Below are 13,581 nucleotides of genomic sequence, written 5' to 3' on the forward strand. Positions count from 1 at the left end.
CAACATTTGAAAAACTTTGTTTCCGTAGAGTTGGAAATGCGGGTTTCATTAATTTGGTAAATATTCTGGGCGCTGACGCTAATCCCATTGCCAAACATGTATACTGATATTTTTGTCCGTTCCACAAAAATCGTAAATATTTTCTGTCATTAGCATTGATCTTACAGGAATAATACGCATCTTGTAGATCTATTGAGGCCATGAAACAATCTTTGGTCACTAAATTTATTGCGGCTTTTAAAGTCTCCATTTTGAAATGATGGTATTCTACACAATTATTCAGGTTTTTAAGATTGAGAATTACTCGATATTTCCCATTTTTCTTTGGTCTGATAAAAATATTTGATAAGAATTCATTTTCCTCCGAATCTATCACTTCTTCGATAATTTTATTATGCAATAATTGTTTGATTTCTTGATCTACCAAAATCATTTCTTCATTGTTAAATTGAATTGGTTTTGGTGAACACATTTGATAGGGAAATTCATCAAATTCTATGGAATACCCTCGAACAGTTGAAAGTACTGTTGCATCAGAAGCTATTTCTGTCCAAGCTTCAATACAGTGGGGTATTTTCCCTGCTTGGAAATTATCATTTGTGTTCATGAAATTCATATCAAGTTTACTCACTTCTTTTGTAGTTTTCATTTCCGCTGTTTGTATTGAGTGCTCGGGGCCTTCTTCCGGAAATGAGGAGTGGATCTGTGGCCTAAAAAATGGGACTGTTTTCCCGATCCTCCGTACTGACTGTAATTTGACCTGTATCCATGGCCAAAAGGTTTCCTGTTATAAGGTTTTCTATCCTTAGGAAACGTTCCGGATATCTTCGACCCTTCTTTATTGCCTTTAACAATATCTTCAACAACTTTCCCGAGGTCGTCTCCGAACAAGTTGTCAGTCATCGGATGATCATTGGAGCACAAAGCCTTAAACTCCTTGTTTTTGTCCGGCTGACAATCAGCTCTCTGCGCCGATATGAAAGGTCGCAATATACAAAAGTCATTAATTTGAGGCTGTCCATCGCTAGTTTCGTAACCTCGCCAATCGGAGCTGTTTCGCCCCCCTTCTTTTTTGACTTAAGAAGTACAGTGGACCTTCAGATATCCGGACGCCAGATATCCGGACGCTTCACCATCCGGACGATTTTTCTCGGGAACAGATTTTTTCAACGTAATTTTGACTCATTTATCCGGAATTCCGCGTTCCGTATCCGGACGGCTCTTTTTTACTACAAAATGTATTTTTACGTTATAAATTGGTTCATTTATCCGGACGGTAAATTTTAATTTGTACTTCAATTCTTGTCAATATTCACGCCTGAACTGAGTGATAATTGTTATCAAAACACTAGCCGGATTGATTGTTTTTACAAGACAATCACCTGTGACCTGTTATGAATGACTTACGATGATTAGTGTACAGGTTAAGCATGCTAAGTGGATATGGTCATAATATACGAAAGATTGATACGCAAATGAAAATAAACAATTAACTGTGTTGGTAACAGAAAACAATTTTCTATTCAGTTTTTTGTTTTCCGCGAGATATTCATAATTTTAGTACAGATCTGGTTTTAAATATTTTTTCTCAATCTCCCATGCAGAGTTGTCGTTCGTTCCTCTCTCATATGAGCCGATGGTAGAGAGTGTGAATGTATGAGCCGATGGTAGAGAGTGTGAATGTATGAGCCGATGGTAGAGAGTGATTTTTTCTATTTATACACTGTTATAGACGGGACGACATAGTTTCATAATCTCGTAGTCTACACATATGCATTCACAAATCGGTATTGTAATTTTTATCTGTAGATTGGTGGCAGTTATCATCGAAAAAAAAACGTAAAACATTCAATCAAATTAAAATAATTTTAGACAAGCAATGAATTACTGCATGAATTTTTATTATGTCAGATTTAGCGTGGATAATTGTTCAAATTAAAATTGGACTCGATACTGACAGCTCGCTTGGGTGTAAATGTGAGAATTTGCTTGGCTATGTTCATCAATTTATAGGAAGTAGAAAGTAAAAACTAAGCTGGGTAATGAAATAATAATCTGCCCATATAAGCTGCGTTATATCCAATGTTTGTCATTCTGCTGACCAGCTACAACCATGTCTACACCAAGGCAAAGAGGTCGAGCGCGAGTCAGCATTTCGTATATTGCTTGAAAAATATTTATTATATTTGAAAAAAAGTGTAAAAGTAATGCTGCTGTATACTAAATATATAGTGTTTAAGAAATTCAATTATTATTTCTATATGATAGCATTTATCATTCTTTATATGAAAGAGTTACAATGCCAATACAGTGTACCTGGAAGAGAAATCAATAGAATTCAGATATCCGGACGCTTCACTTATCCGGACAATTTGCCTGGGAACCAAAGCGTCCGGATAAATGAGGCGCCACTGTATATCCAGCTGTTGGAGTTGTGGCACAATAGCTTTGCATACCAGTGCCTGGGTTTTTTGAAGTCTGACATCCTGTGTTCTGACTTTCCTGTTAAGATGTGCCCAGATTTTGCTGTTCACTTTCGGTGTGATCAGATTTGCGACATTTTTCGGTCTGCTATACTTTTCACCGACCTCCTTAATTTTGTCATTGTTTAATTTTGTCCGCATGCCTTCATTTGCGACTTTCGCCAATTTCTCATAAATTGGTTCGCTGCATTTGTCATCAGAACCAAAACATTCTGCCAGCTCTTCTAAGAGATTGTCTGGATCACTTTCTTTTTCTTCCGTCACTTCAGATAGAAGTTCCTCAAATTCGTCTTTGGTATTGTCTGCCTCCGACTCGGACTTGCTACAGTCAGGTGCCTGCTTTTTACTTGTTGATGCAGACTGGGGATTATCCAGCGCCTTGCGCTTCTCCCCCTTATTTGTTTGTTCGCCATTCATGCGTTCTTGCATCTTTTGTACAGTTTGTGTAAGACACAGCATTGATTTTTGATTTCCTAATAAATGGGTGCGTTCACAATTCTACCATTAGTACCAACTTTCAATATACCATTGGTGCAATAATTTGACAATGGTACCAACTGTACCAATAAACCCTGAACGGATATTGGCATACAAATGTAACGCTTTTACCAATGTTACCAATGGGAGTCCAATGGAAACGTTGGTAATACTGAATTACAGATTTCTTTGTCTTCTAAGTTACTTGCACATGCCAGAACTGCAAGAAAATCATAGCAGACTCATAGCTGAGAAACAAACCACATCGGGATCACACTTCTTTAGTTGCCATATCTATGAGATTTGTTTAATCCATTTAATGGATCATGTCTAAATCATACTTCAAAATCATGAATTTAAGTGTTTGATATGATTTTTATGTGATTTTGGCATGATTTGTTAAAAAGGCTTAGAGGAAAAATCGTTTGTATCATTGCCAATCCAGAATTCAAGTCTTTCTAGCTTGTTTCCATGTCGATAACTAGCTGTGACGTCATTTACCAACATTAACCACACTCTAGATTGGGTGCGTTCAAAGTACTACCGTTGGCTGACAAAAGTTACCAATGGTAGAATTTTTTACCTTTGGTAAGCCAATGGTACCAAAGTTTGCCGAAAAAATATACCATAGGTAGATTTTTCTGCAGACCAGCTCTGTTAGCGATGGTAACTTTTTTAATGATGTCAAACAAAATGGCGGGTACTGATAAGTCTGTTACTAAACAGAGAACCCGAGAGATCATTAACCGGGCAGTATTCGGTAAATTCTAATAAATTTTATGCATAATTGAGTTCATTTTTACTCTATAAATCGTTTTCTATCTATAAAATTAATAACAAGATTATTCTATGAAAGTTTTCCCTGGGGAAAAAAGTTGAAAAAGTAACGAGTCATAGTAATGTTTTTACCACGCCTATATACATAAACTCTATGTATATAGGTGTGAAACGTCTTTTTTAAATGTGTTTTTTCTTGACTGAAAGTTTCAGAATCTTTATTTTAATAAATTTCAAGTCTATTTAATGTAAAATAAAAATTTTATTGATTTAATCAATTCGGAATACAATTTGGAGAAAATTCTGTTGGGTAGAAGTACTTTACAGTACTAAAAAGTATTACTGAAAGCATTCTCTTGCTACAAAATGATTCATGAATCCAGAATAATAATTTTGGTTTGACATTTTCTTATAATGAATCTGTCAATGTTAACGATGGTATACACCAATGTCACAAATGGTACACCAATGGTACCATTGTTAACATTGGTGAGTTTTCTACCAACTCTACCCAAAAATCGTTCAGAGTACATAGGGATCCAACGGTACCAATGGTACAAATTGTTACCATTGGCAAAGAGGTGATGGTACCATTGGAAATACTCTGAACGCACCCATTGTCTGCAGAAAAATATACCATTGGCAAAAAACATTGGTACCAGTGGCATGCCAATGGTAATTAATTTAACCAACGGCAACTTTTGTCTACCAATGGCAGAACTGTGAACGCACCCATTGTTTTTGCATTGTGGCAACTCAGGGGTTTTCCTGGCTTGTTTTTGGGTTCGTTTACCGGACCCATTCCCAATCAAAAATTTAGCCATATTTTCCCAATTCTGAATCTTTTTTTTCCCAATTTTGTATCCTTAGAAAATTTTTTAAGTGAGTTCAGAAAGAAATAAAATATTTGTTTTTCTGCAAGACGTCTGAAAATCTCAACAGGTGTCAACATGCGATCGGATCATCGAGCTATTAATATTAATGATGCAATACAATTGGTAAATCACCTACTATATTAAATGACTAGTTATTACATCACTTGTGTTTCATTTAAGTCACTTAAATCCTATCATATAAAAGATTTCAGTTATCATGAAAGTTGTCAGTGAGCTTATTCCTAGGTTACTGCACTTCCTTTACATGATCTAAAAATAGGAAGGGTTTGACTAATTTGTCTAAACGCAAAAAATCTGTCACCCTACTTTTCTACCTTCCTTATCATTAATATAAGCCTATTCAAACATAAGTTTTTATTTCTTTGGTATAATTAGTGTTACTACACACTTAAATCAATATAGATAACAATTTCATCAATATTATTCCAAAGTATTTTTTATTTTATCTTTTACTCCAGTCATGAATGCAAAGTACAACAAAACAAAGTTTCCTGCAATTTTTTTTTTAATTATACAAGAAAAAACTTGTGTTCATTTATTCTCAGTTGTGAATGGAATATATAAAAAAAAAAAAAAAAAAAAAAATCTGAAAATTCTCATTACAAATACCACACTTAATTTTTTTCCCTTATTTCAGTCAGCATGATCAATAAAACTAAATAGTATTTTTTTTCCAGAATTTTTCATTATCCAATTAAGAATATGATACCCGTTTAAAGTAAACATTTTTTTTTTTACATGAATACACGTGTATATAGCAATAAAACTTTTTTCTGCATTTTTTTAATTATCCAATAACAGCTGAATAATGTGCAACTCTTTATATCTGTCTACAGTTGTTTACTCTATTGTAAAATAAGACACTTTTGGTCCCATCATTTTCATTTATATAGGAAAATAACAAAATTGGTCCTTTTTTAAAATTTTCCCAATTTGAACGCATTTCGCCTCAATTTTCCCAATTCTACGGACCCCGGACCCAGTTTAAAAATGGTAGGAAAACCCCTGCAACTAGTGATTCCACAGCTGTCTCAGGTGCGTCACCTTTGAGATCTTTAGCATTACGATCATTGCCATTGACGGCATTGTTTCAGAGTCTGTGCTCATGTCTTTGGGCACGTCGGCACTTGACAATTTATGATATATAATGTTCAATCAAGAAAGTTTCAAAGATAGTTAATCCGTCTTGCAATCACGAATAGAATCCAATAAAAAGTTCACACATATTATCTAAACTAAACTATAACACTAAACTAGAACACAAATAAAACTAAAAAATCCAAGAGCGTAAAAATTTTGCTGCCGTACGAATCACGTTTGCTTTATCTATGAATCACGTGGTAAGCTTATCATCTCATTTGAGACTGAGGCACCCCATTGGGAGAAGAAATTGGTTTAGGCCAGTTCTCAAAGTAGAACAAGAAAAGACTGCATGTACAAAGGAAATACGATATCTACATGTACAACCTCTTGTTTTGCGTATTAGAAATTAGAAGTTATTAAAAGGTTAAGTAATTGGATTGCTTTTATACCCAAAAAGGGCTCAATATCAAAACATCACATGTAAATATCTGTTTACATCATGTTTTTCATGTACTTGCATTCGAATGATTCATTAAGTGCTACAGGACTGATTGGACAGGTAAGTGGGTAAATTTAACTTTAATTCAACGTTATTTAATGCCCTGGACACAAACAATGTGCTTTAAGGCCATAATAAATAAATTGTTAGATTCTCATCCGAATTTTTTTAAAAATCGAGGCGGACGGGCGGTTTTTATTTTATATTTTTTATTTTTTCAATTTTGCAGATTTTTTATTGACCTGGTCAATCGGTGTAATTTTATCTACAATACCCGAATAAAAGTCACAGCAAAGGTTCAATTATCTCTTACTTCACATCATCATCAATCTTTTTCAACCAACGACCCTTGTTTAAAATATATACGCATGTATTACAGCAATTACCATCTTTTCAGCTGTCAAAATCATGTCGACTTTCGCTGGATTTAAAACGAAAGTAGAATGGTAGATGAATACCAATCCCAATCAGAATTAAGACGAAGAAAAACAGAAATAAAAAAAATCGAGGCGGGATTATAAAAGAATTCTAGTCAACTCGGCACCTGGTAAACTCGGCATCTGGTGAACGCGGCACCAAGCAAAGTGAATTCGGCACCAGGTATATTCGGCACCTAGTAAACTCGGCACCTGGTAAATTCGGCATCTAGTGAATTCGGCACCTATATTATACGACTTACTTTTCATCTATTTTTATCTTTCTATTGCCAATGTTTTCAATGTTTCTAATGTAAGGGGTGAATTAATTGACGTTTTGCAGTTTATACACACTTTAGGTTTTTTATTTAAAAATCTTTGTCTAGATATAAAGTTTCAAAAAATTAAAATAATACAGCAGCGAAACATACACCATAAAAGTAAACAAAGCAAAGAATACACGGCACGAATCTAGAAAAAATGTGATTGTACGGAAATATTTTTAATATCATCGATCTTCATAAATGTTTTCTATTAAAATGATAGTGAATGATAAAATAGCAATTTTCTTGTATCAAAATATTAGCAAATTATATACTAAAATCGAGGAACATACATGTACAATTAATGTATCATCTCTGCTTTAGTCCATATATATGTATTAGGGTTATTTTCCAAGTTTTTCGAGCTTTGAAAAAAAAAAATAAACATTGATTATATTTGATTTTTAACAGATCATCATGCTCCATATATTCATCAGTAAGTCAATATAAAAAGAAATTAACATAATGATTATAATTTCACTTCAATAAAAAATTCTTCTAAAAGCAGCAGGCTTGGTAGGAATCTACATGGGGTCGTGTAATTTGGGTTGTAAACGCACGTGTTTAATAACCAGATGTATTTTAGTGTAGTGTAGAACATTTTAATTAGATGTCAAATGGATTATCTTACGCTAATATGTAACAAATATAATGATGACCAAAAAAAAAATGTTTTTATGGGAGCAGTCACTACAGAAGTAAATAAATGCTGAATACGGACTCGTTGAATAGTTTAACAAATAGTAAACTAATATATAGAGTTAATATAACAGGGACCGTAGCGGATGTTCCCCAAACTCTCCCCAACTCCTTTTTTGTGCTTAATTCCTGTAAGACTTTTTAAAAAATATGTTCAGTATCGAAGGATTTCATAAAAGAATTATAAAAGCTACAATGATATCAACTACCTCACGCAAGATGAAGATGGCATATTATCTTAACCATTAACATATCTTTATATCGTGAGAATTTCATCCCGTTTTGTTGAGAATCAAAAAAAAAAAAAAAACTATTTATTGATTCGAGCTAAAAAGAAAATAATAATAATAATAATGGGAGATTTATGTGTAGATTTACATAATATTTGGTATTTATAAAATTATTTTTTTCACCGCATTGGAACTTAAATATCCCCATGTTTCTAGAAACTGATGTTTCTGATATTTAATGCCGAGTCGGGAAAAGGTGGGTTGGTTGTTTTGGATCTCGAATATCGATTTAAATTGTGTAATTTACGGGAAAGTCCTGTCTTTACAAAGTAACAAAACAAATTTAAAAAATCTTCATTTTTGTTAGTCTGTACCTATCTAAAATATGCCACATACGACTTTAACAATATTCAATGATGTACGTTTAAGTTCGAATTAAAATTCTAAATTCTTCATTGAGAAGGGACTTTATACAAAAAAAAAAAAAAACAACAAAAAAACAAAACAAAAAAATCATAATAATTACCGATGACTTTGAAAATTAAATTCAAATTTTTAAAGGAAATTTCAGTACTGAAATGTAGATATAAATGTATATAATTTGTATCCAGTTTTATTTCATAACAATTTTATTTTATATGGTGGCATATTTCTGCCCCTTGTGTGCAAGTTATTTTTCTATCAAATATGTGGACATGCAAGATAAATATGTTGACATGCAAGATAGTTATGTCAACATGCAACATAAATATGTTGACATGCAAGAAAATTGCAATCAAATAAATATTATAAAAAATCTCAAATATCGCCCACATGTGACATCCAACATGCTAGATGCTTCTTATTTATGTTAGCGTGCAAGATAAATATGTTGACATGCAACTTATTTATGTTGACATGCAACTTATTTATGTCGACATGCAACTTATTTATGTTGACATGCAAGATAAATATGTTCACATGCAACTTATTTATGTCAACATGCGACGTATTTATGTCAACATGCAACTTATAAGTTGCATGTCAACATATTTATCTCGCATGTCAACATACCCAAGTTGCATGTCGACATAAATAAGTTGCATGCTAACATATCTAAGTTGCATGTCGACTTAAATAAGTTGCATGTAAACATAAATAAGTTGCATGTCAACATATTTATCTTGCATGTTAACATAAATAAGTAGCATTTAGTATGTTGGATGTCACATGTGGGCAATATTTGAGATTTTTGAAGATTGTTTTATAATTTTTATTTCATTGCAATTTTCTTGCATGTCAACATATTTATGTTGCATGTTGACGTAGCTATGTTGCATGTCAACATATCTATCTTGCATGTCGACATATTTAATAGAAAAATAACTTGCACACAAAGGGCAGAAATATGCCACCATAATTTTAAACGCATCATCCCATCAAAAACGACATTAAAACGCATCAATCCGTTTAAAAAAAAATTAATTAGTTGGGGTTTTTTTGTTTTTTTTTTAAAATCAGTAAATGAAATGTCACCAAAAACGCATTTACAAAATAATAAATAAAACAGAAAAGAAAATATTTACGGATAATTTTAAACAAGTGTCTGCAAATCAAGGATAAATACATAAATTTCAGTTAAATGTTTAATAACTCTTAAAGGCAAATTCATTAATCAACAAATAGTCAAAAGGAAAATATTAAGGAAAAATCTTAAGTAATAATAAATATCTCGATTTATTAATGAAAGGTGCCGAATTTACCAATATCTGATGCCGAATTAACCAGATTCTGGTGCCGAGTTCACTAGGTGCCGAATTCACTAGAGGCCGAATTAACTTTTTCTTTGAGTGCCGAATTCACCAGGTGCCGAATTTACTTGTACCCTTATAAAATCGGGGCGGGCGGGGATGAGAATCTAGGAATATTTTTATTATGGCCTAAATGAATTATTTCCATGGAATTAGTCAATAACTAGCAAATTCATTTTGTTGGTGCTACAATTGGTTTCTGTAAAATTTTGACACAGGCGACTTTTGATTTGTGTAAATGCAACAACTGGTTTACGTCCTGAGACTGTTGGTTTGTGTTACTTAACGTGCATATTATGAAATTATTCAAAATTGCATGAAAATAATAATAATTTTTGTAGTTTATAGTCCTTTTTGACCATTTCTTGAAGCAATACGAAATGTTCCATCAATTCTTCTCACGGATACTGTGTTTTGGTTATACCAGGTATTCTTTTGTTACTTTTAAATAGAGTGATATGGTATAAATGAGTCAGATGATGGCACCAAATAATTTAAAACTGCACCAGGTAAACATATACGAATGTCTTGATCAAGTGATCAAACTTTTTAAAGCAGTAAACGAATCCATAATGGTAATATTTTTCCTTGCAATTTATATTTATTCAAAGCACGATGATAGCATCCTTAGAATTGTGCTGCATGTAGTCTACATTTATCCAGTAACATCTCAGGCACATAGTATGCAAGTAGGGGTGTACTTTATTTTCTGAAAATAGTCTTTTTGCTTTAGTTTTAATTCATGTTTATAATTTTTTATGTAGACATGCCCTCCCCCCAACTTTTTTGCAACTGTAAGGTAGCTATATTTCTGTAACTCGCTGGTCTGAGAAAAAAAATGAGATAGACGACCGAAGTGCTACAGTGCCACCCAAACAAAATTCTGGAAAAAAAAAATTGCACACAAAAGCTGCGATTGTTACTCGATTAATTCCTCCAAATTCTTATCTCAGCTGCACAAAAGCTAAAATCAAAGGCCTGAAGGGCCTGCGAGTTGACTCGCTCTTGTCCATTGAGCTTTTTCATACATCTGGGCACCATACCTTAATATATTCAGTTTATTTTGCATCTTAAGAGATTGAATATTATATGTCTGATCCATGTTCGGTTCATAAATAAAGTGTATATTGCTTTTCCTTTATAAATACAGGTTGGAACTAATGGGCTTCCGTATTATTTTGACTGGATTCTATAATGATCGAATTTAAGCACATTAGCCGAAGTGGTCAGTGTTATGGAATAATTAGGTTAAAGATTCCCACAGCAAATCTGGATTCTAAAAATATATTTTCAACAACAACTAGCTGCAGCTAATGAGAGCAGCAGGTGTTTGTGTTAGGGAGTATTCTAGGTCAATTATAAATAAACTTCAGATGGGAAGATTAGATCCGCCTAACATGCTTGAACATATATTCATACGCAGTAATTGTACATCGTACAGATATTGAATCAAAAATTTCTTTAAAAGCATGAAGGCATAAATAATGTTACAGTATGAAATTTTATACAGTTTTCACCTCTTAAGTTTATGCAATCACTCAAACCACAGCATTTTTTGCTAGAACTATAATATTTGGCGTATGGATCACCCTGATGAATGTGTGATAAATTTTACAGCTCTGAAACGGCTATGTCAACAGGGAGTAGCTCGCTACGCGAGCCAACTCAAAAACTAGAGGTACTGTGAGCAATGAGCTCACTAAATGATACCCCCCGCCTCCCATAATGTCCAAGTGTTGCTATATATTGTTTTATGGTAATGACTCATCCTATCAAATGTTATCCAGAAGCTTCTATATGTGATGTCATAGGTAAACATATAATTGCAATGTCCATGTTTTGCTATGGGAAACCTAAAATACACGTCGAATAAAAAAGTAAAATAGGAGGTGCACAATGGCAATATGTAATACAGATTCTGTGAAAGTTTCATTAAATTTCACTCAGTAGTTTAAGAGGAGTTGCGGATAAGAGATAAAGCGTAACAGACGGATGGACAGACAGACGGACGGACGTTTACTATATACCCTCCCACTTTTCAAGCGGGGGGTATAAAAATGTCATGACCTCTAGTCTTCTTCACGAAGCGTGTTGCAGTTGAAACGATTTGTCTCTTGTCATCTTAGAAATGACGGTAAAAATGCGAAATTGGATGGTCTCAATTTGATGGAGGGTTATTTACAACAGTTGTTTGTTGTGAAAATAGTAAGTGGAAATTGTAAAGGAATTTATTTGGAACAGCCAGTTAGAAATATTTTTAGAATTTGACAGTTTGAAACCGAGAAGCAGTGCACTTTTGCGCGCAATAAATACCGGTATACATTTTTTCCAGCTCTCCCGTCTTTGGACAGATACGGTTCTGCAGCTAACCGTAAGGTTTGCAAATCCAGCGGTAGTCATCTTTGCTGGCCAAGGGTTTCTAATACGCTTCTCTCCTCAGTTTATGAGGAAAGTAACGTATGAGAAACCCTTGGATACCAAAGATGGCCGTTGTGTAAATGGAATAGTTAGAGAAAGGTCCCAACACACAATAAAATAGAACTGTTCTTCCTAGCTGCAGAACGGCAGTGTTATGGTTTTATATTTGAGTCTTTATAGTCAAAGATGAAAACATGAAACCATAAGTTAACACTACAGTTCTGGAGCTGTGTTCTTCTGAGATTGGACATTTTTTGTTGGATTGTCAATCACCTGCGACCCTCATCCTTCCTACATATACATTGAAAAAATAATATCATGGGTCTGCATGTTTAATAAATAGACCGGTGTCTTTATGTCATTCAGATATGAGAATATTTTGTTGAGATATTAAAATATCCCTTACATGTTAATTATCGGAAATACTTAATGCCTGTACATGCCATCTTTCCAAGTCAAAGGTTAAAACTATTCATGGAGGGGATGTAAAAGTAAAACACTCTTACATGCATCAACTTCTATTCCCTTCAAATACATGTAGGGCCACGACTCCCATTCTTACTAAAGAGAAGCCAATCTTTTTTCCTTGGGGGGAGTGTAATTCCAAGGTCTTTTTTGTTTCTTCTTCATGCATAGAAAGTTTGTAACTTTAAGGATCTAGATAGTCAATCGAAGATGACTTACAACATGAATCTGGAATTATTAAAATTGAACTTTTGGATAGAGCCTTAATGAACATACTAAGTATACTCCAGTAACATATTTCAGTAAAACAAGATCATGATGTTTAATGATGTTATCCAATATAGAGTGAATTTTGCATTTTTTAATCCATTATTTTTTTTTCCACATAATAGAACAATTTATGTGTGTGTGGGGGGGTGGGTATATATGAAATACATTTTCAATATTTGATAGAAGCAGCCAATCTTCGAATTGGAGGAATATGTTTTCGGGGTTGATTCTAGAAAGTTGCACTACCTGATGTGTCGATATTAAATTTAAATGTATTAAACAATACATTTATGATACAGCAGTAAAACGTCGCATCTTATGAAACAGAACAGAAGCCAAACGTAGCAATTACACGTGCCAAGAGTCGCACATACAGTAACCATACTCCCAATGTTATCAGAAAACTTTATATTGCATCTAAAGTTTTAATCTTCTGAAACATTAAAGAAATAGGAAATCATAAATGATTCATATATTATATACTCATATCACTTTTAACACTAATAATGTAGCGTTAATCGAGTTTAACACGTAGTAAAATACATTGAATGGGTGTAATCTAAAGCTGCAGTTACTGGATTGCTCCTTATATGTATTCAACAAACAAACAATTCTACTGCATGAAATCATACTGAACATTAATAATTACGTCTTAATCAAATGTTCTATCATTTCTGATCGTTTACTTGACATAAACTGCCTCAATGATGTAAACCAATAGTAGCTGGTTACCGAAACCAAGATTTTCTCGATTC

General features: G+C 33.4%; 1 protein-coding gene and 1 pseudogene across 1 annotated transcript in view; both read right to left on the bottom strand.

The window, feature by feature from the left end:
* The window catches only part of LOC134283442 (mitochondrial genome maintenance exonuclease 1-like), a 125,017-nt gene that overhangs the window by 48,985 nt on the left and 62,451 nt on the right, over positions 1-13,581 (bottom strand). The gene's annotated exons all lie outside the window — the stretch shown is intronic.
* Positions 769-3,362, bottom strand: LOC134283428 (uncharacterized; annotated as a pseudogene).

This window comes from Saccostrea cucullata, unplaced genomic scaffold (genome assembly GCF_032062105.1).
Source record: "Saccostrea cucullata isolate Sc308-1 unplaced genomic scaffold, CSIRO_AGI_Scuc_v1 ctg3163, whole genome shotgun sequence".
NCBI classification, from domain to species: Eukaryota; Metazoa; Mollusca; class Bivalvia; order Ostreida; family Ostreidae; genus Saccostrea; species Saccostrea cuccullata.